Below are 23,614 nucleotides of genomic sequence, written 5' to 3' on the forward strand. Positions count from 1 at the left end.
TAGCATAGTTCAGCAATGTATGTCTCCTTTTCAGTATTCTCACAAAGGTATCTCTTCCAAACCACTAGCAGACAATACTAATGTCTTTTGGAGCGTGACTCCTTGGGAGAATTGTCCCTAGCAGAGATCAGGACTAAAGCTCTCATGATTCCTTTTCACACAAACCAATCTCTACCATCTGACCAGTAGTGCGTGCTAGTGGCGTTCAAGCAAAGGTTCCTTGAAAAAATGGTCACTAGCGCAGCTCAGAAAGCATTTTCATATTTTTTGTTTTTCTGACTAAGTGATCTCCACCAAACCATGAGCAGAGCATTCTGATGTCTTTTGAACCATGAGTCCATGTGAAATTTTCACTGTCACAGAGCAGGAATAGAATTCCCATTATCCACTTTTCTCAGGAACCGATCGCTTTCAAACCACTAACAGAGCATCCTTTTGGCTTTTAGAAGATGATTTCTTGCGAAATTTTCCCCTAACTCAGATTAGCAATGCATTTCGCATTTTCAGTATTCTCAGAAACACATCTCTTCCAAACCACAAGCAAACAATACTAGTGTCTTTTGAAGCGTGATTCCATGTGAAATTTGTCCCTAGCCCACTTCGGGAATGAATCTCTCACGATCCTTTTGCTCAAGAACCGATTTCTACCCCTGACCAGTAGTGCATCCTCGTGGCGATTAAGCAAAGATTCCTTGAAAAAAATGTCACTAGCACAATTCACAAAGGACTTTGCACATTTTCTTCGTCTTTCTCACGAACCGATCTCTTTGAAACCGGCAGGAGACATTCCTCATAAGGAATGTTTTTAGACAAAGAGTCCTTGAGAAATTACTCCCTAGAACCGAGCAGGAATAAATATCGGATTTTCGTATAGCTCACCAACTGATCTCGTCCAAATGAGATTTATAGCATCCTAATCGCTCTTGAAGCAGTATTCCTTGAGAAATTGTCACTAGCACAGCTCAGGAAGTCTTTTCACATTGTTTGTATTTCTCACTAACCGATCCCTAGCAAATCATTAGCAGAGCATCCTAATGTCTTTTGAAGCATGATGCAATGAGCAATGTTTCAGTAGCACAGATCAGGAATTAATTTCTCTTTGTTCGTCTGTCTGACGACCCGAAGGCTTTCAAACCGGCAGGAGACAATCTTAATGGCTTTTAGAAGAAGAGTCCCCGAGAAATTTATTAGTACCACAGATCAGGAATGTATAGCTCATTTGTCACGAACCGATCACTTCCAAACCATTAGCAATGCATCCCAATGGCCTTCAAAGCATGATTCCATGAGAAATTTGTCAGTAGCGTAGTTCAAGAATCGAATTTTTCGAAACCATTTGCAGTGTATCCTATGGTGTTTTCAAGAATGATCCCATGAAAGAGTAATCACCGGCACAGATCAGGAACGATTATCTCATTTTAGAGTTTCTCACGAGCCGATCTCTTTCAAAGTGGCAGGAGACATTCCTTATGGCTTTCAGACGAAGAGTCCTTGAGAAATTGCTCCCTAGAAAAGAGCAGGAATGAATATCTGATTGTCCTATTGCTCACGAACCGATCTCTGTCAAATGAGCATTATCGCATCCTAAGCGCTCTTCAAGCGTGGCTCCTTGTGAACTAGCTCAGGAATTGAATCTCTCATGTTTCCTTTTCTCACGAGCCGATCTTCACAAAGGGAACGGCAATGCATCCTAGTGGCGTTTAAACAAAGAGTCCTTGAAAAATTTGTCACTAGCGCAGCTCAGGAAGTATTTTCATATTTTTTGTATTTCTCACTAACTGATCTCTAACAAACCACTAGCAGAGCATCCTAGTCACTTTAGAAGCATGAGTCCATGAGAAATTTCTCACTGTCACAGAGCAGGAATAAAATTCGCATTAGCCATATTTCTCAGGAACCGATCTCTTATAAACCACTCGCAGAGCATCCTAATGGCTTTTAAAAGATGATTCCTTGCAAAAAATTTTCCTTAGCTCAGATCAGCAATGTATTTCTCATTTTCAGTATTCTCACAAATCCATCTCTTCCAAACTACAAGCAGACAATAGTAATGTCTTTTGAAGCGTGATTCCTTGTGACATTTGTCCCCAGCAGAGATCAGGAAAGAGTCTCTCATGTTTCCTTTTCACACTAACCGATCCCTACCAACAGACCAGTAGTTCCTCCTAGTGGCGTTTAAACAAAGAGTCCTTGAAAAAAATGTGTCACTTGTGCAGCTCAGGAAGCATTTTCATATTTTTTGTGTTTCTCACTAAGTGATCGCTACCAAGCCACGAGCAGAGCATCCTGATGTCTCTTGAAGGGCGATTCCATGTGAAATTTGTCCGTAGCCCAGATCAGGAATGAATCCCTCATGTTTCTTTTTCTCACGAACCGATCTCAACCAACTGACCAGTAGTGCATCCTCGTACCGTTTAAACAAATATTCCTTGAGAAATTGGTCGCTAGCGCAGCTCAGGAAGGAGTTGCACATTTGTTCGTGTCTCACTAATAGATCTCGTCCAAACCATTAGCATAGCATCCTGGAGCCTTTTGAAGCATGATTCCATGAGAACTTTGTCAGAGCAGTGATCAGGAATGTGTTTCTCATTTTTAGTCTTTCTCACAAACCCAGCTCTACCAATCGTTTAGCACTGTCTTGTAATTGTTTTCAGACGAAGATTCCTTGAACAATTTATCACTAGCATAGTTCAGCAATGTATGTCTCCTTTTCAGTATTCTCACAAAGGTATCTCTTCCAAACCACTAGCAGACAATACTAATGTCTTTTGGAGCGTGACTCCTTGGGAGAATTGTCCCTAGCAGAGATCAGGACTAAAGCTCTCATGATTCCTTTTCACACAAACCAATCTCTACCATCTGACCAGTAGTGCGTGCTAGTGGCGTTCAAGCAAAGGTTCCTTGAAAAAATGGTCACTAGCGCAGCTCAGAAAGCATTTTCATATTTTTTGTTTTTCTGACTAAGTGATCTCCACCAAACCATGAGCAGAGCATTCTGATGTCTTTTGAACCATGAGTCCATGTGAAATTTTCACTGTCACAGAGCAGGAATAGAATTCCCATTATCCACTTTTCTCAGGAACCGATCGCTTTCAAACCACTAACAGAGCATCCTTTTGGCTTTTAGAAGATGATTTCTTGCGAAATTTTCCCCTAACTCAGATTAGCAATGCATTTCGCATTTTCAGTATTCTCAGAAACACATCTCTTCCAAACCACAAGCAAACAATACTAGTGTCTTTTGAAGCGTGATTCCATGTGAAATTTGTCCCTAGCCCACTTCGGGAATGAATCTCTCACGATCCTTTTGCTCAAGAACCGATTTCTACCCCTGACCAGTAGTGCATCCTCGTGGCGATTAAGCAAAGATTCCTTGAAAAAAATGTCACTAGCACAATTCACAAAGGACTTTGCACATTTTCTTCGTCTTTCTCACGAACCGATCTCTTTGAAACCGGCAGGAGACATTCCTCATAAGGAATGTTTTTAGACAAAGAGTCCTTGAGAAATTACTCCCTAGAACCGAGCAGGAATAAATATCGGATTTTCGTATAGCTCACCAACTGATCTCGTCCAAATGAGATTTATAGCATCCTAATCGCTCTTGAAGCAGTATTCCTTGAGAAATTGTCACTAGCACAGCTCAGGAAGTCTTTTCACATTGTTTGTATTTCTCACTAACCGATCCCTAGCAAATCATTAGCAGAGCATCCTAATGTCTTTTGAAGCATGATGCAATGAGCAATGTTTCAGTAGCACAGATCAGGAATTAATTTCTCTTTGTTCGTCTGTCTGACGACCCGAAGGCTTTCAAACCGGCAGGAGACAATCTTAATGGCTTTTAGAAGAAGAGTCCCCGAGAAATTTATTAGTACCACAGATCAGGAATGTATAGCTCATTTGTCACGAACCGATCACTTCCAAACCATTAGCAATGCATCCCAATGGCCTTCAAAGCATGATTCCATGAGAAATTTGTCAGTAGCGTAGTTCAAGAATCGAATTTTTCGAAACCATTTGCAGTGTATCCTATGGTGTTTTCAAGAATGATCCCATGAAAGAGTAATCACCGGCACAGATCAGGAACGATTATCTCATTTTAGAGTTTCTCACGAGCCGATCTCTTTCAAAGTGGCAGGAGACATTCCTTATGGCTTTCAGACGAAGAGTCCTTGAGAAATTGCTCCCTAGAAAAGAGCAGGAATGAATATCTGATTGTCCTATTGCTCACGAACCGATCTCTGTCAAATGAGCATTATCGCATCCTAAGCGCTCTTCAAGCGTGGCTCCTTGTGAACTAGCTCAGGAATTGAATCTCTCATGTTTCCTTTTCTCACGAGCCGATCTTCACAAAGGGAACGGCAATGCATCCTAGTGGCGTTTAAACAAAGAGTCCTTGAAAAATTTGTCACTAGCGCAGCTCAGGAAGTATTTTCATATTTTTTGTATTTCTCACTAACTGATCTCTAACAAACCACTAGCAGAGCATCCTAGTCACTTTAGAAGCATGAGTCCATGAGAAATTTCTCACTGTCACAGAGCAGGAATATAATTCGCATTAGCCATATTTCTCAGGAACCGATCTCTTATAAACCACTCGCAGAGCATCCTAATGGCTTTTAAAAGATGATTCCTTGCAAAAAATTTTCCTTAGCTCAGATCAGCAATGTATTTCTCATTTTCAGTATTCTCACAAATCCATCTCTTCCAAACTACAAGCAGACAATAGTAATGTCTTTTGAAGCGTGATTCCTTGTGACATTTGTCCCCAGCAGAGATCAGGAAAGAGTCTCTCATGTTTCCTTTTCACACTAACCGATCCCTACCAACAGACCAGTAGTTCCTCCTAGTGGCGTTTAAACAAAGAGTCCTTGAAAAAAATGTGTCACTTGTGCAGCTCAGGAAGCATTTTCATATTTTTTGTGTTTCTCACTAAGTGATCGCTACCAAGCCACGAGCAGAGCATCCTGATGTCTCTTGAAGGGCGATTCCATGTGAAATTTGTCCGTAGCCCAGATCAGGAATGAATCCCTCATGTTTCTTTTTCTCACGAACCGATCTCAACCAACTGACCAGTAGTGCATCCTCGTACCGTTTAAACAAATATTCCTTGAGAAATTGGTCGCTAGCGCAGCTCAGGAAGGAGTTGCACATTTGTTCGTGTCTCACTAATAGATCTCGTCCAAACCATTAGCATAGCATCCTGGAGCCTTTTGAAGCATGATTCCATGAGAACTTTGTCAGAGCAGTGATCAGGAATGTGTTTCTCATTTTTAGTCTTTCTCACAAACCCAGCTCTACCAATCGTTTAGCACTGTCTTGTAATTGTTTTCAGACGAAGATTCCTTGAACAATTTATCACTAGCATAGTTCAGCAATGTATGTCTCCTTTTCAGTATTCTCACAAAGGTATCTCTTCCAAACCACTAGCAGACAATACTAATGTCTTTTGGAGCGTGACTCCTTGGGAGAATTGTCCCTAGCAGAGATCAGGACTAAAGCTCTCATGATTCCTTTTCACACAAACCAATCTCTACCATCTGACCAGTAGTGCGTGCTAGTGGCGTTCAAGCAAAGGTTCCTTGAAAAAATGGTCACTAGCGCAGCTCAGAAAGCATTTTCATATTTTTTGTTTTTCTGACTAAGTGATCTCCACCAAACCATGAGCAGAGCATTCTGATGTCTTTTGAACCATGAGTCCATGTGAAATTTTCACTGTCACAGAGCAGGAATAGAATTCGCATTATCCACTTTTCTCAGGAACCGATCGCTTTCAAACCACTAACAGAGCATCCTTTTGGCTTTTAGAAGATGATTTCTGGCGAAATTTTCCCCTAACTCAGATTAGCAATGCATTTCGCATTTTCAGTATTCTCAGAAACGCATCTCTTCCAGACCACAAGCAAACAATACTAGTGTCTTTTGAAGCGTGATTCCATGTGAAATTTGTCCCTAGCCCACTTCGGGAATGAATCTCTCACGATCCTTTTGCTCAAGAACCGATTTCTACCCCTGACCAGTAGTGCATCCTCGTGGCGATTAAGCAAAGATTCCTTGAAAAAAATGTCACTAGCACAATTCACAAAGGACTTTGCACATTTTCTTCGTCTTTCTCACGAACCGATCTCTTTGAAACCGGCAGGAGACATTCCTCATAAGGAATGTTTTTAGACAAAGAGTCCTTGAGAAATTACTCCCTAGAACCGAGCAGGAATAAATATCGGATTTTCGTATAGCTCACCAACTGATCTCGTCCAAATGAGATTTATAGCATCCTAATCGCTCTTGAAGCAGTATTCCTTGAGAAATTGTCACTAGCACAGCTCAGGAAGTCTTTTCACATTGTTTGTATTTCTCACTAACCGATCCCTAGCAAATCATTAGCAGAGCATCCTAATGTCTTTTGAAGCATGATGCAATGAGCAATGTTTCAGTAGCACAGATCAGGAATTAATTTCTCTTTGTTCGTCTGTCTGACGACCCGAAGGCTTTCAAACCGGCAGGAGACAATCTTAATGGCTTTTAGAAGAAGAGTCCCCGAGAAATTTATTAGTACCACAGATCAGGAATGTATAGCTCATTTGTCACGAACCGATCACTTCCAAACCATTAGCAATGCATCCCAATGGCCTTCAAAGCATGATTCCATGAGAAATTTGTCAGTAGCGTAGTTCAAGAATCGAATTTTTCGAAACCATTTGCAGTGTATCCTATGGTGTTTTCAAGAATGATCCCATGAAAGAGTAATCACCGGCACAGATCAGGAACGATTATCTCATTTTAGAGTTTCTCACGAGCCGATCTCTTTCAAAGTGGCAGGAGACATTCCTTATGGCTTTCAGACGAAGAGTCCTTGAGAAATTGCTCCCTAGAAAAGAGCAGGAATGAATATCTGATTGTCCTATTGTTCACTAACCGATCAATGTCAAATGAGCATTATCGCATCCTAAGCGCTCTTCAAGCGTGGCTCCTTGTGAACTAGCTCAGGAATTGAATCTCTCATGTTTCCTTTTCTCACGAGCCGATCTTCACAAAGGGAACGGCAATGCATCCTAGTGGCGTTTAAACAAAGAGTCCTTGAAAAATTTGTCACTAGCGCAGCTCAGGAAGTATTTTCATATTTTTTGTATTTCTCACTTACTGATCTCTAACAAACCACTAGCAGAGCATCCTAGTCACTTTAGAAGCATGAGTCCATGAGAAATTTCTCACTGTCACAGAGCAGGAATAAAATTCGCATTAGCCATATTTCTCAGGAACCGATCTCTTATAAACCACTCGCAGAGCATCCTAATGGCTTTTAAAAGATGATTCCTTGCAAAAAATTTTCCTTAGCTCAGATCAGCAATGTATTTCTCATTTTCAGTATTCTCACAAATCCATCTCTTCCAAACTACAAGCAGACAATAGTAATGTCTTTTGAAGCGTGATTCCTTGTGACATTTGTCCCCAGCAGAGATCAGGAAAGAGTCTCTCATGTTTCCTTTTCACACTAACCGATCCCTACCAACAGACCAGTAGTTCCTCCTAGTGGCGTTTAAACAAAGAGTCCTTGAAAAAAATGTGTCACTTGTGCAGCTCAGGAAGCATTTTCATATTTTTTGTGTTTCTCACTAAGTGATCGCTACCAAGCCACGAGCAGAGCATCCTGATGTCTCTTGAAGGGCGATTCCATGTGAAATTTGTCCGTAGCCCAGATCAGGAATGAATCCCTCATGTTTCTTTTTCTCACGAACCGATCTCAACCAACTGACCAGTAGTGCATCCTCGTACCGTTTAAACAAATATTCCTTGAGAAATTGGTCGCTAGCGCAGCTCAGGAAGGAGTTGCACATTTGTTCGTGTCTCACTAATAGATCTCGTCCAAACCATTAGCATAGCATCCTGGAGCCTTTTGAAGCATGATTCCATGAGAACTTTGTCAGAGCAGTGATCAGGAATGTGTTTCTCATTTTTAGTCTTTCTCACAAACCCAGCTCTACCAATCGTTTAGCACTGTCTTGTAATTGTTTTCAGACGAAGATTCCTTGAACAATTTATCACTAGCATAGTTCAGCAATGTATTTCTCCTTTTCAGTATTCTCACAAAGGTATCTCTTCCAAACCACTAGCAGACAATACTAATGTCTTTTGGAGCGTGACTCCTTGGGAGAATTGTCCCTAGCAGAGATCAGGACTAAAGCTCTCATGATTCCTTTTCACACAAACCAATCTCTACCATCTGACCAGTAGTGCGTGCTAGTGGCGTTCAAGCAAAGGTTCCTTGAAAAAATGGTCACTAGCGCAGCTCAGAAAGCATTTTCATATTTTTTGTTTTTCTGACTAAGTGATCTCCACCAAACCATGAGCAGAGCATTCTGATGTCTTTTGAACCATGAGTCCATGTGAAATTTTCACTGTCACAGAGCAGGAATAGAATTCGCATTATCCACTTTTCTCAGGAACCGATCGCTTTCAAACCACTAACAGAGCATCCTTTTGGCTTTTAGAAGATGATTTCTGGCGAAATTTTCCCCTAACTCAGATTAGCAATGCATTTCGCATTTTCAGTATTCTCAGAAACACATCTCTTCCAAACCACAAGCAAACAATACTAGTGTCTTTTGAAGCGTGATTCCATGTGAAATTTGTCCCTAGCCCACTTCGGGAATGAATCTCTCACGATCCTTTTGCTCAAGAACCGATTTCTACCCCTGACCAGTAGTGCATCCTCGTGGCGATTAAGCAAAGATTCCTTGAAAAAAATGTCACTAGCACAATTCACAAAGGACTTTGCACATTTTCTTCGTCTTTCTCACGAACCGATCTCTTTGAAACCGGCAGGAGACATTCCTCATAAGGAATGTTTTTAGACAAAGAGTCCTTGAGAAATTACTCCCTAGAACCGAGCAGGAATAAATATCGGATTTTCGTATAGCTCACCACCTGATCTCGTCCAAATGAGATTTATAGCATCCTAATCGCTCTTGAAGCAGTATTCCTTGAGAAATTGTCACTAGCACAGCTCAGGAAGTCTTTTCACATTGTTTGTATTTCTCACTAACCGATCCCTAGCAAATCATTAGCAGAGCATCCTAATGTCTTTTGAAGCATGATGCAATGAGCAATGTTTCAGTAGCACAGATCAGGAATTAATTTCTCTTTGTTCGTCTGTCTGACGACCCGAAGGCTTTCAAACCAGCAGGAGACAATCTTAATGGCTTTTAGAAGAAGAGTCCCCGAGAAATTTATTAGTACCACAGATCAGGAATGTATAGCTCATTTGTCACGAACCGATCACTTCCAAACCATTAGCAATGCATCCCAATGGCCTTCAAAGCATGATTCCATGAGAAATTTGTCAGTAGCGTAGTTCAAGAATCGAATTTTTCGAAACCATTTGCAGTGTATCCTATGGTGTTTTCAAGAATGATCCCATGAAAGAGTAATCACCGGCACAGATCAGGAACGATTATCTCATTTTAGAGTTTCTCACGAGCCGATCTCTTTCAAAGTGGCAGGAGACATTCCTTATGGCTTTCAGACGAAGAGTCCTTGAGAAATTGCTCCCTAGAAAAGAGCAGGAATGAATATCTGATTGTCCTATTGCTCACGAACCGATCTCTGTCAAATGAGCATTATCGCATCCTAAGCGCTCTTCAAGCGTGGCTCCTTGTGAACTAGCTCAGGAATTGAATCTCTCATGTTTCCTTTTCTCACGAGCCGATCTTCACAAAGGGAACGGCAATGCATCCTAGTGGCGTTTAAACAAAGAGTCCTTGAAAAATTTGTCACTAGCGCAGCTCAGGAAGTATTTTCATATTTTTTGTATTTCTCACTAACTGATCTCTAACAAACCACTAGCAGAGCATCCTAGTCACTTTAGAAGCATGAGTCCATGAGAAATTTCTCACTGTCACAGAGCAGGAATATAATTCGCATTAGCCATATTTCTCAGGAACCGATCTCTTATAAACCACTCGCAGAGCATCCTAATGGCTTTTAAAAGATGATTCCTTGCAAAAAATTTTCCTTAGCTCAGATCAGCAATGTATTTCTCATTTTCAGTATTCTCACAAATCCATCTCTTCCAAACTACAAGCAGACAATAGTAATGTCTTTTGAAGCGTGATTCCTTGTGACATTTGTCCCCAGCAGAGATCAGGAAAGAGTCTCTCATGTTTCCTTTTCACACTAACCGATCCCTACCAACAGACCAGTAGTTCCTCCTAGTGGCGTTTAAACAAAGAGTCCTTGAAAAAAATGTGTCACTTGTGCAGCTCAGGAAGCATTTTCATATTTTTTGTGTTTCTCACTAAGTGATCGCTACCAAGCCACGAGCAGAGCATCCTGATGTCTCTTGAAGGGCGATTCCATGTGAAATTTGTCCGTAGCCCAGATCAGGAATGAATCCCTCATGTTTCTTTTTCTCACGAACCGATCTCAACCAACTGACCAGTAGTGCATCCTCGTACCGTTTAAACAAATATTCCTTGAGAAATTGGTCGCTAGCGCAGCTCAGGAAGGAGTTGCACATTTGTTCGTGTCTCACTAATAGATCTCGTCCAAACCATTAGCATAGCATCCTGGAGCCTTTTGAAGCATGATTCCATGAGAACTTTGTCAGAGCAGTGATCAGGAATGTGTTTCTCATTTTTAGTCTTTCTCACAAACCCAGCTCTACCAATCGTTTAGCACTGTCTTGTAATTGTTTTCAGACGAAGATTCCTTGAACAATTTATCACTAGCATAGTTCAGCAATGTATGTCTCCTTTTCAGTATTCTCACAAAGGTATCTCTTCCAAACCACTAGCAGACAATACTAATGTCTTTTGGAGCGTGACTCCTTGGGAGAATTGTCCCTAGCAGAGATCAGGACTAAAGCTCTCATGATTCCTTTTCACACAAACCAATCTCTACCATCTGACCAGTAGTGCGTGCTAGTGGCGTTCAAGCAAAGGTTCCTTGAAAAAATGGTCACTAGCGCAGCTCAGAAAGCATTTTCATATTTTTTGTTTTTCTGACTAAGTGATCTCCACCAAACCATGAGCAGAGCATTCTGATGTCTTTTGAACCATGAGTCCATGTGAAATTTTCACTGTCACAGAGCAGGAATAGAATTCGCATTATCCACTTTTCTCAGGAACCGATCGCTTTCAAACCACTAACAGAGCATCCTTTTGGCTTTTAGAAGATGATTTCTGGCGAAATTTTCCCCTAACTCAGATTAGCAATGCATTTCGCATTTTCAGTATTCTCAGAAACGCATCTCTTCCAGACCACAAGCAAACAATACTAGTGTCTTTTGAAGCGTGATTCCATGTGAAATTTGTCCCTAGCCCACTTCGGGAATGAATCTCTCACGATCCTTTTGCTCAAGAACCGATTTCTACCCCTGACCAGTAGTGCATCCTCGTGGCGATTAAGCAAAGATTCCTTGAAAAAAATGTCACTAGCACAATTCACAAAGGACTTTGCACATTTTCTTCGTCTTTCTCACGAACCGATCTCTTTGAAACCGGCAGGAGACATTCCTCATAAGGAATGTTTTTAGACAAAGAGTCCTTGAGAAATTACTCCCTAGAACCGAGCAGGAATAAATATCGGATTTTCGTATAGCTCACCAACTGATCTCGTCCAAATGAGATTTATAGCATCCTAATCGCTCTTGAAGCAGTATTCCTTGAGAAATTGTCACTAGCACAGCTCAGGAAGTCTTTTCACATTGTTTGTATTTCTCACTAACCGATCCCTAGCAAATCATTAGCAGAGCATCCTAATGTCTTTTGAAGCATGATGCAATGAGCAATGTTTCAGTAGCACAGATCAGGAATTAATTTCTCTTTGTTCGTCTGTCTGACGACCCGAAGGCTTTCAAACCGGCAGGAGACAATCTTAATGGCTTTTAGAAGAAGAGTCCCCGAGAAATTTATTAGTACCACAGATCAGGAATGTATAGCTCATTTGTCACGAACCGATCACTTCCAAACCATTAGCAATGCATCCCAATGGCCTTCAAAGCATGATTCCATGAGAAATTTGTCAGTAGCGTAGTTCAAGAATCGAATTTTTCGAAACCATTTGCAGTGTATCCTATGGTGTTTTCAAGAATGATCCCATGAAAGAGTAATCACCGGCACAGATCAGGAACGATTATCTCATTTTAGAGTTTCTCACGAGCCGATCTCTTTCAAAGTGGCAGGAGACATTCCTTATGGCTTTCAGACGAAGAGTCCTTGAGAAATTGCTCCCTAGAAAAGAGCAGGAATGAATATCTGATTGTCCTATTGTTCACGAACCGATCTCTGTCAAATGAGCATTATCGCATCCTAAGCGCTCTTCAAGCGTGGCTCCTTGTGAACTAGCTCAGGAATTGAATCTCTCATGTTTCCTTTTCTCACGAGCCGATCTTCACAAAGGGAACGGCAATGCATCCTAGTGGCGTTTAAACAAAGAGTCCTTGAAAAATTTGTCACTAGCGCAGCTCAGGAAGTATTTTCATATTTTTTGTATTTCTCACTAACTGATCTCTAACAAACCACTAGCAGAGCATCCTAGTCACTTTAGAAGCATGAGTCCATGAGAAATTTCTCACTGTCACAGAGCAGGAATAAAATTCGCATTAGCCATATTTCTCAGGAACCGATCTCTTATAAACCACTCGCAGAGCATCCTAATGGCTTTTAAAAGATGATTCCTTGCAAAAAATTTTCCTTAGCTCAGATCAGCAATGTATTTCTCATTTTCAGTATTCTCACAAATCCATCTCTTCCAAACTACAAGCAGACAATAGTAATGTCTTTTGAAGCGTGATTCCTTGTGACATTTGTCCCCAGCAGAGATCAGGAAAGAGTCTCTCATGTTTCCTTTTCACACTAACCGATCCCTACCAACAGACCAGTAGTTCCTCCTAGTGGCGTTTAAACAAAGAGTCCTTGAAAAAAATGTGTCACTTGTGCAGCTCAGGAAGCATTTTCATATTTTTTGTGTTTCTCACTAAGTGATCGCTACCAAGCCACGAGCAGAGCATCCTGATGTCTCTTGAAGGGCGATTCCATGTGAAATTTGTCCGTAGCCCAGATCAGGAATGAATCCCTCATGTTTCTTTTTCTCACGAACCGATCTCAACCAACTGACCAGTAGTGCATCCTCGTACCGTTTAAACAAATATTCCTTGAGAAATTGGTCGCTAGCGCAGCTCAGGAAGGAGTTGCACATTTGTTCGTGTCTCACTAATAGATCTCGTCCAAACCATTAGCATAGCATCCTGGAGCCTTTTGAAGCATGATTCCATGAGAACTTTGTCAGAGCAGTGATCAGGAATGTGTTTCTCATTTTTAGTCTTTCTCACAAACCCAGCTCTACCAATCGTTTAGCACTGTCTTGTAATTGTTTTCAGACGAAGATTCCTTGAACAATTTATCACTAGCATAGTTCAGCAATGTATTTCTCCTTTTCAGTATTCTCACAAAGGTATCTCTTCCAAACCACTAGCAGACAATACTAATGTCTTTTGGAGCGTGACTCCTTGGGAGAATTGTCCCTAGCAGAGATCAGGACTAAAGCTCTCATGATTCCTTTTCACACAAACCAATCTCTACCATCTGACCAGTAGTGCGTGCTAGTGGCGTTCAAGCAAAGGTTCCTTGAAAAAATGGTCACTAGCGCAGCTCAGAAAGCATTTTCATATTTTTTGTTTTTCTGACTAAGTGATCTCCACCAAACCATGAGCAGAGCATTCTGATGTCTTTTGAACCATGAGTCCATGTGAAATTTTCACTGTCACAGAGCAGGAATAGAATTCCCATTATCCACTTTTCTCAGGAACCGATCGCTTTCAAACCACTAACAGAGCATCCTTTTGGCTTTTAGAAGATGATTTCTGGCGAAATTTTCCCCTAACTCAGATTAGCAATGCATTTCGCATTTTCAGTATTCTCAGAAACACATCTCTTCCAAACCACAAGCAAACAATACTAGTGTCTTTTGAAGCGTGATTCCATGTGAAATTTGTCCCTAGCCCACTTCGGGAATGAATCTCTCACGATCCTTTTGCTCAAGAACCGATTTCTACCCCTGACCAGTAGTGCATCCTCGTGGCGATTAAGCAAAGATTCCTTGAAAAAAATGTCACTAGCACAATTCACAAAGGACTTTGCACATTTTCTTCGTCTTTCTCACGAACCGATCTCTTTGAAACCGGCAGGAGACATTCCTCATAAGGAATGTTTTTAGACAAAGAGTCCTTGAGAAATTACTCCCTAGAACCGAGCAGGAATAAATATCGGATTTTCGTATAGCTCACCAACTGATCTCGTCCAAATGAGATTTATAGCATCCTAATCGCTCTTGAAGCAGTATTCCTTGAGAAATTGTCACTAGCACAGCTCAGGAAGTCTTTTCACATTGTTTGTATTTCTCACTAACCGATCCCTAGCAAATCATTAGCAGAGCATCCTAATGTCTTTTGAAGCATGATGCAATGAGCAATGTTTCAGTAGCACAGATCAGGAATTAATTTCTCTTTGTTCGTCTGTCTGACGACCCGAAGGCTTTCAAACCGGCAGGAGACAATCTTAATGGCTTTTAGAAGAAGAGTCCCCGAGAAATTTATTAGTACCACAGATCAGGAATGTATAGCTCATTTGTCACGAACCGATCACTTCCAAACCATTAGCAATGCATCCCAATGGCCTTCAAAGCATGATTCCATGAGAAATTTGTCAGTAGCGTAGTTCAAGAATCGAATTTTTCGAAACCATTTGCAGTGTATCCTATGGTGTTTTCAAGAATGATCCCATGAAAGAGTAATCACCGGCACAGATCAGGAACGATTATCTCATTTTAGAGTTTCTCACGAGCCGATCTCTTTCAAAGTGGCAGGAGACATTCCTTATGGCTTTCAGACGAAGAGTCCTTGAGAAATTGCTCCCTAGAAAAGAGCAGGAATGAATATCTGATTGTCCTATTGCTCACGAACCGATCTCTGTCAAATGAGCATTATCGCATCCTAAGCGCTCTTCAAGCGTGGCTCCTTGTGAACTAGCTCAGGAATTGAATCTCTCATGTTTCCTTTTCTCACGAGCCGATCTTCACAAAGGGAACGGCAATGCATCCTAGTGGCGTTTAAACAAAGAGTCCTTGAAAAATTTGTCACTAGCGCAGCTCAGGAAGCATTTTCATATTTTTTGTATTTCTCACTAACTGATCTCTAACAAACCACTAGCAGAGCATCCTAGTCACTTTAGAAGCATGAGTCCATGAGAAATTTCTCACTGTCACAGAGCAGGAATATAATTCGCATTAGCCATATTTCTCAGGAACCGATCTCTTATAAACCACTCGCAGAGCATCCTAATGGCTTTTAAAAGATGATTCCTTGCAAAAAATTTTCCTTAGCTCAGATCAGCAATGTATTTCTCATTTTCAGTATTCTCACAAATCCATCTCTTCCAAACTACAAGCAGACAATAGTAATGTCTTTTGAAGCGTGATTCCTTGTGACATTTGTCCCCAGCAGAGATCAGGAAAGAGTCTCTCATGTTTCCTTTTCACACTAACCGATCCCTACCAACAGACCAGTAGTTCCTCCTAGTGGCGTTTAAACAAAGAGTCCTTGAAAAAAATGTGTCACTTGTGCAGCTCAGGAAGCATTTTCATATTTTTTGTGTTTCTCACTAAGTGATCGCTACCAAGCCACGAGCAGAGCATCCTGATGTCTCTTGAAGGGCGATTCCATGTGAAATTTGTCCGTAGCCCAGATCAGGAATGAATCCCTCATGTTTCTTTTTCTCACGAACCGATCTCAACCAACTGACCAGTAGTGCATCCTCGTACCGTTTAAACAAATATTCCTTGAGAAATTGGTCGCTAGCGCAGCTCAGGAAGGAGTTGCACATTTGTTCGTGTCTCACTAATAGATCTCGTCCAAACCATTAGCATAGCATCCTGGAGCCTTTTGAAGCATGATTCCATGAGAACTTTGTCAGAGCAGTGATCAGGAATGTGTTTCTCATTTTTAGTCTTTCTCACAAACCCAGCTCTACCAATCGTTTAGCACTGTCTTGTAATTGTTTTCAGACGAAGATTCCTTGAACAATTTATCACTAGCATAGTTCAGCAATGTATGTCTCCTTTTCAGTATTCTCACAAAGGTATCTCTTCCAAACCACTAGCAGACAATACTAATGTCTTTTGGAGCGTGACTCCTTGGGAGAATTGTCCCTAGCAGAGATCAGGACTAAAGCTCTCATGATTCCTTTTCACACAAACCAATCTCTACCATCTGACCAGTAGTGCGTGCTAGTGGCGTTCAAGCAAAGGTTCCTTGAAAAAATGGTCACTAGCGCAGCTCAGAAAGCATTTTCATATTTTTTGTTTTTCTGACTAAGTGATCTCCACCAAACCATGAGCAGAGCATTCTGATGTCTTTTGAACCATGAGTCCATGTGAAATTTTCACTGTCACAGAGCAGGAATAGAATTCGCATTATCCACTTTTCTCAGGAACCGATCGCTTTCAAACCACTAACAGAGCATCCTTTTGGCTTTTAGAAGATGATTTCTGGCGAAATTTTCCCCTAACTCAGATTAGCAATGCATTTCGCATTTTCAGTATTCTCAGAAACGCATCTCTTCCAGACCACAAGCAAACAATACTAGTGTCTTTTGAAGCGTGATTCCATGTGAAATTTGTCCCTAGCCCACTTCGGGAATGAATCTCTCACGATCCTTTTGCTCAAGAACCGATTTCTACCCCTGACCAGTAGTGCATCCTCGTGGCGATTAAGCAAAGATTCCTTGAAAAAAATGTCACTAGCACAATTCACAAAGGACTTTGCACATTTTCTTCGTCTTTCTCACGAACCGATCTCTTTGAAACCGGCAGGAGACATTCCTCATAAGGAATGTTTTTAGACAAAGAGTCCTTGAGAAATTACTCCCTAGAACCGAGCAGGAATAAATATCGGATTTTCGTATAGCTCACCAACTGATCTCGTCCAAATGAGATTTATAGCATCCTAATCGCTCTTGAAGCAGTATTCCTTGAGAAATTGTCACTAGCACAGCTCAGGAAGTCTTTTCACATTGTTTGTATTTCTCACTAACCGATCCCTAGCAAATCATTAGCAGAGCATCCTAATGTCTTTTGAAGCATGATGCAATGAGCAATGTTTCAGTAGCACAGATCAGGAATTAATTTCTCTTTGTTCGTCTGTCTGACGACCCGAAGGCTTTCAAACCGGCAGGAGACAATCTTAATGGCTTTTAGAAGAAGAGTCCCCGAGAAATTTATTAGTACCACAGATCAGGAATGTATAGCTCATTTGTCACGAACCGATCACTTCCAAACCATTAGCAATGCATCCCAATGGCCTTCAAAGCATGATTCCATGAGAAATTTGTCAGTAGCGTAGTTCAAGAATCGAATTTTTCGAAACCATTTGCAGTGTATCCTATGGTGTTTTCAAGAATGATCCCATGAAAGAGTAATCACCGGCACAGATCAGGAACGATTATATCATTTTAGAGTTTCTCACGAGCCGATCTCTTTCAAAGTGGCAGGAGACATTCCTTATGGCTTTCAGACGAAGAGTCCTTGAGAAATTGCTCCCTAGAAAAGAGCAGGAATGAATATCTGATTGTCCTATTGTTCACGAACCGATCTCTGTCAAATGAGCATTATCGCATCCTAAGCGCTCTTCAAGCGTGGCTCCTTGTGAACTAGCTCAGGAATTGAATCTCTCATGTTTCCTTTTCTCACGAGCCGATCTTCACAAAGGGAACGGCAATGCATCCTAGTGGCGTTTAAACAAAGAGTCCTTGAAAAATTTGTCACTAGCGCAGCTCAGGAAGTATTTTCATATTTTTTGTATTTCTCACTAACTGATCTCTAACAAACCACTAGCAGAGCATCCTAGTCACTTTAGAAGCATGAGTCCATGAGAAATTTCTCACTGTCACAGAGCAGGAATATAATTCGCATTAGCCATATTTCTCAGGAACCGATCTCTTATAAACCACTCGCAGAGCATCCTAATGGCTTTTAAAAGATGATTCCTTGCAAAAAATTTTCCTTAGCTCAGATCAGCAATGTATTTCTCATTTTCAGTATTCTCACAAATCCATCTCTTCCAAACTACAAGCAGACAATAGTAATGTCTTTTGAAGCGTGATTCCTTGTGACATTTGTCCCCAGCAGAGATCAGGAAAGAGTCTCTCATGTTTCCTTTTCACACTAACCGATCCCTACCAACAGACCAGTAGTTCCTCCTAGTGGCGTTTAAACAAAGAGTCCTTGAAAAAAATGTGTCACTTGTGCAGCTCAGGAAGCATTTTCATATTTTTTGTGTTTCTCACTAAGTGATCGCTACCAAGCCACGAGCAGAGCATCCTGATGTCTCTTGAAGGGCGATTCCATGTGAAATTTGTCCGTAGCCGAGATCAGGAATGAATCCCTCATGTTTCTTTTTCTCACGAACCGATCTCAACCAACTGACCAGTAGTGCATCCTCGTACCGTTTAAACAAATATTCCTTGAGAAATTGGTCGCTAGCGCAGCTCAGGAAGGAGTTGCACATTTGTTCGTGTCTCTCTAATAGATCTCGTCCAAACCATTAGCATAGCATCCTGGAGCCTTTTGAAGCATGATTCCATGAGAACTTTGTCAGAGCAGTGATCAGGAATGTGTTTCTCATTTTTAGTCTTTCTCACAAACCCAGCTCTACCAATCGTTTAGCACTGTCTTGTAATTGTTTTCAGACGAAGATTCCTTGAACAATTTATCACTAGCATAGTTCAGCAATGTATTTCTCCTTTTCAGTATTCTCACAAAGGTATCTCTTCCAAACCACTAGCAGACAATACTAATGTCTTTTGGAGCGTGACTCCTTGGGAGAATTGCCCCTAGCAGAGATCAGGACTAAAGCTCTCATGATTCCTTTTCACACAAACCAATCTCTACCATCTGACCAGTAGTGCGTGCTAGTGGCGTTCAAGCAAAGGTTCCTTGAAAAAATGGTCACTAGCGCAGCTCAGAAAGCATTTTCATATTTTTTGTTTTTCTGACTAAGTGATCTCCACCAAACCATGAGCAGAGCATTCTGATGTCTTTTGAACCATGAGTCCATGTGAAATTTTCACTGTCACAGAGCAGGAATAGAATTCGCATTATCCACTTTTCTCAGGAACCGATCGCTTTCAAACCACTAACAGAGCATCCTTTTGGCTTTTAGAAGATGATTTCTGGCGAAATTTTCCCCTAACTCAGATTAGCAATGCATTTCGCATTTTCAGTATTCTCAGAAACACATCTCTTCCAAACCACAAGCAAACAATACTAGTGTCTTTTGAAGCGTGATTCCATGTGAAATTTGTCCCTAGCCCACTTCGGGAATGAATCTCTCACGATCCTTTTGCTCAAGAACCGATTTCTACCCCTGACCAGTAGTGCATCCTCGTGGCGATTAAGCAAAGATTCCTTGAAAAAAATGTCACTAGCACAATTCACAAAGGACTTTGCACATTTTCTTCGTCTTTCTCACGAACCGATCTCTTTGAAACCGGCAGGAGACATTCCTCATAAGGAATGTTTTTAGACAAAGAGTCCTTGAGAAATTACTCCCTAGAACCGAGCAGGAATAAATATCGGATTTTCGTATAGCTCACCAACTGATCTCGTCCAAATGAGATTTATAGCATCCTAATCGCTCTTGAAGCAGTATTCCTTGAGAAATTGTCACTAGCACAGCTCAGGAAGTCTTTTCACATTGTTTGTATTTCTCACTAACCGATCCCTAGCAAATCATTAGCAGAGCATCCTAATGTCTTTTGAAGCATGATGCAATGAGCAATGTTTCAGTAGCACAGATCAGGAATTAATTTCTCTTTGTTCGTCTGTCTGACGACCCGAAGGCTTTCAAACCAGCAGGAGACAATCTTAATGGCTTTTAGAAGAAGAGTCCCCGAGAAATTTATTAGTACCACAGATCAGGAATGTATAGCTCATTTGTCACGAACCGATCACTTCCAAACCATTAGCAATGCATCCCAATGGCCTTCAAAGCATGATTCCATGAGAAATTTGTCAGTAGCGTAGTTCAAGAATCGAATTTTTCGAAACCATTTGCAGTGTATCCTATGGTGTTTTCAAGAATGATCCCATGAAAGAGTAATCACCGGCACAGATCAGGAACGATTATCTCATTTTAGAGTTTCTCACGAGCCGATCTCTTTCAAAGTGGCAGGAGACATTCCTTATGGCTTTCAGACGAAGAGTCCTTGAGAAATTGCTCCCTAGAAAAGAGCAGGAATGAATATCTGATTGTCCTATTGCTCACGAACCGATCTCTGTCAAATGAGCATTATCGCATCCTAAGCGCTCTTCAAGCGTGGCTCCTTGTGAACTAGCTCAGGAATTGAATCTCTCATGTTTCCTTTTCTCACGAGCCGATCTTCACAAAGGGAACGGCAATGCATCCTAGTGGCGTTTAAACAAAGAGTCCTTGAAAAATTTGTCACTAGCGCAGCTCAGGAAGTATTTTCATATTTTTTGTATTTCTCACTAACTGATCTCTAACAAACCACTAGCAGAGCATCCTAGTCACTTTAGAAGCATGAGTCCATGAGAAATTTCTCACTGTCACAGAGCAGGAATATAATTCGCATTAGCCATATTTCTCAGGAACCGATCTCTTATAAACCACTCGCAGAGCATCCTAATGGCTTTTAAAAGATGATTCCTTGCAAAAAATTTTCCTTAGCTCAGATCAGCAATGTATTTCTCATTTTCAGTATTCTCACAAATCCATCTCTTCCAAACTACAAGCAGACAATAGTAATGTCTTTTGAAGCGTGATTCCTTGTGACATTTGTCCCCAGCAGAGATCAGGAAAGAGTCTCTCATGTTTCCTTTTCACACTAACCGATCCCTACCAACAGACCAGTAGTTCCTCCTAGTGGCGTTTAAACAAAGAGTCCTTGAAAAAAATGTGTCACTTGTGCAGCTCAGGAAGCATTTTCATATTTTTTGTGTTTCTCACTAAGTGATCGCTACCAAGCCACGAGCAGAGCATCCTGATGTCTCTTGAAGGGCGATTCCATGTGAAATTTGTCCGTAGCCCAGATCAGGAATGAATCCCTCATGTTTCTTTTTCTCACGACCCGATCTCAACCAACTGACCAGTAGTGCATCCTCGTACCGTTTAAACAAATATTCCTTGAGAAATTGGTCGCTAGCGCAGCTCAGGAAGGAGTTGCACATTTGTTCGTGTCTCACTAATAGATCTCGTCCAAACCATTAGCATAGCATCCTGGAGCCTTTTGAAGCATGATTCCATGAGAACTTTGTCAGAGCAGTGATCAGGAATGTGTTTCTCATTTTTAGTCTTTCTCACAAACCCAGCTCTACCAATCGTTTAGCACTGTCTTGTAATTGTTTTCAGACGAAGATTCCTTGAACAATTTATCACTAGCATAGTTCAGCAATGTATGTCTCCTTTTCAGTATTCTCACAAAGGTATCTCTTCCAAACCACTAGCAGACAATACTAATGTCTTTTGGAGCGTGACTCCTTGGGAGAATTGTCCCTAGCAGAGATCAGGACTAAAGCTCTCATGATTCCTTTTCACACAAACCAATCTCTACCATCTGACCAGTAGTGCGTGCTAGTGGCGTTCAAGCAAAGGTTCCTTGAAAAAATGGTCACTAGCGCAGCTCAGAAAGCATTTTCATATTTTTTGTTTTTCTGACTAAGTGATCTCCACCAAACCATGAGCAGAGCATTCTGATGTCTTTTGAACCATGAGTCCATGTGAAATTTTCACTGTCACAGAGCAGGAATAGAATTCGCATTATCCACTTTTCTCAGGAACCGATCGCTTTCAAACCACTAACAGAGCATCCTTTTGGCTTTTAGAAGATGATTTCTGGCGAAATTTTCCCCTAACTCAGATTAGCAATGCATTTCGCATTTTCAGTATTCTCAGAAACGCATCTCTTCCAGACCACAAGCAAACAATACTAGTGTCTTTTGAAGCGTGATTCCATGTGAAATTTGTCCCTAGCCCACTTCGGGAATGAATCTCTCACGATCCTTTTGCTCAAGAACCGATTTCTACCCCTGACCAGTAGTGCATCCTCGTGGCGATTAAGCAAAGATTCCTTGAAAAAAATGTCACTAGCACAATTCACAAAGGACTTTGCACATTTTCTTCGTCTTTCTCACGAACCGATCTCTTTGAAACCGGCAGGAGACATACCTCATAAGGAATGTTTTTAGACAAAGAGTCCTTGAGAAATTACTCCCTAGAACCGAGCAGGAATAAATATCGGATTTTCGTATAGCTCACCAACTGATCTCGTCCAAATGAGATTTATAGCATCCTAATCGCTCTTGAAGCAGTATTCCTTGAGAAATTGTCACTAGCACAGCTCAGGAAGTCTTTTCACATTGTTTGTATTTCTCACTAACCGATCCCTAGCAAATCATTAGCAGAGCATCCTAATGTCTTTTGAAGCATGATGCAATGAGCAATGTTTCAGTAGCACAGATCAGGAATTAATTTCTCTTTGTTCGTCTGTCTGACGACCCGAAGGCTTTCAAACCGGCAGGAGACAATCCTAATGGCTTTTAGAAGAAGAGTCCCCGAGAAATTTATTAGTACCACAGATCAGGAATGTATAGCTCATTTGTCACGAACCGATCACTTCCAAACCATTAGCAATGCATCCCAATGGCCTTCAAAGCATGATTCCATGAGAAATTTGTCAGTAGCGTAGTTCAAGAATCGAATTTTTCGAAACCATTTGCAGTGTATCCTATGGTGTTTTCAAGAATGATCCCATGAAAGAGTAATCACCGGCACAGATCAGGAACGATTATCTCATTTTAGAGTTTCTCACGAGCCGATCTCTTTCAAAGTGGCAGGAGACATTCCTTATGGCTTTCAGACGAAGAGTCCTTGAGAAATTGCTCCCTAGAAAAGAGCAGGAATGAATATCTGATTGTCCTATTGCTCACGAACCGATCTCTGTCAAATGAGCATTATCGCATCCTAAGCGCTCTTCAAGCGTGGCTCCTTGTGAACTAGCTCAGGAATTGAATCTCTCATGTTTCCTTTTCTCACGAGCCGATCTTCACAAAGGGAACGGCAATGCATCCTAGTGGCGTTTAAACAAAGAGTCCTTGAAAAATTTGTCACTAGCGCAGCTCAGGAAGTATTTTCATATTTTTTGTATTTCTCACTAACTGATCTCTAACAAACCACTAGCAGAGCATCCTAGTCACTTTAGAAGCATGAGTCCATGAGAAATTTCTCACTGTCACAGAGCAGGAATATAATTCGCATTAGCCATATTTCTCAGGAACCGATCTCTTATAAACCACTCGCAGAGCATCCTAATGGCTTTTAAAAGATGATTCCTTGCAAAAAATTTTCCTTAGCTCAGATCAGCAATGTATTTCTCATTTTCAGTATTCTCACAAATCCATCTCTTCCAAACTACAAGCAGACAATAGTAATGTCTTTTGAAGCGTGATTCCTTGTGACATTTGTCCCCAGCAGAGATCAGGAAAGAGTCTCTCATGTTTCCTTTTCACACTAACCGATCCCTACCAACAGACCAGTAGTTCCTCC

Source organism: Emys orbicularis, chromosome 20 (assembly GCF_028017835.1).
Source record: "Emys orbicularis isolate rEmyOrb1 chromosome 20, rEmyOrb1.hap1, whole genome shotgun sequence".
NCBI lineage: Eukaryota > Metazoa > Chordata > Testudines > Emydidae > Emys > Emys orbicularis.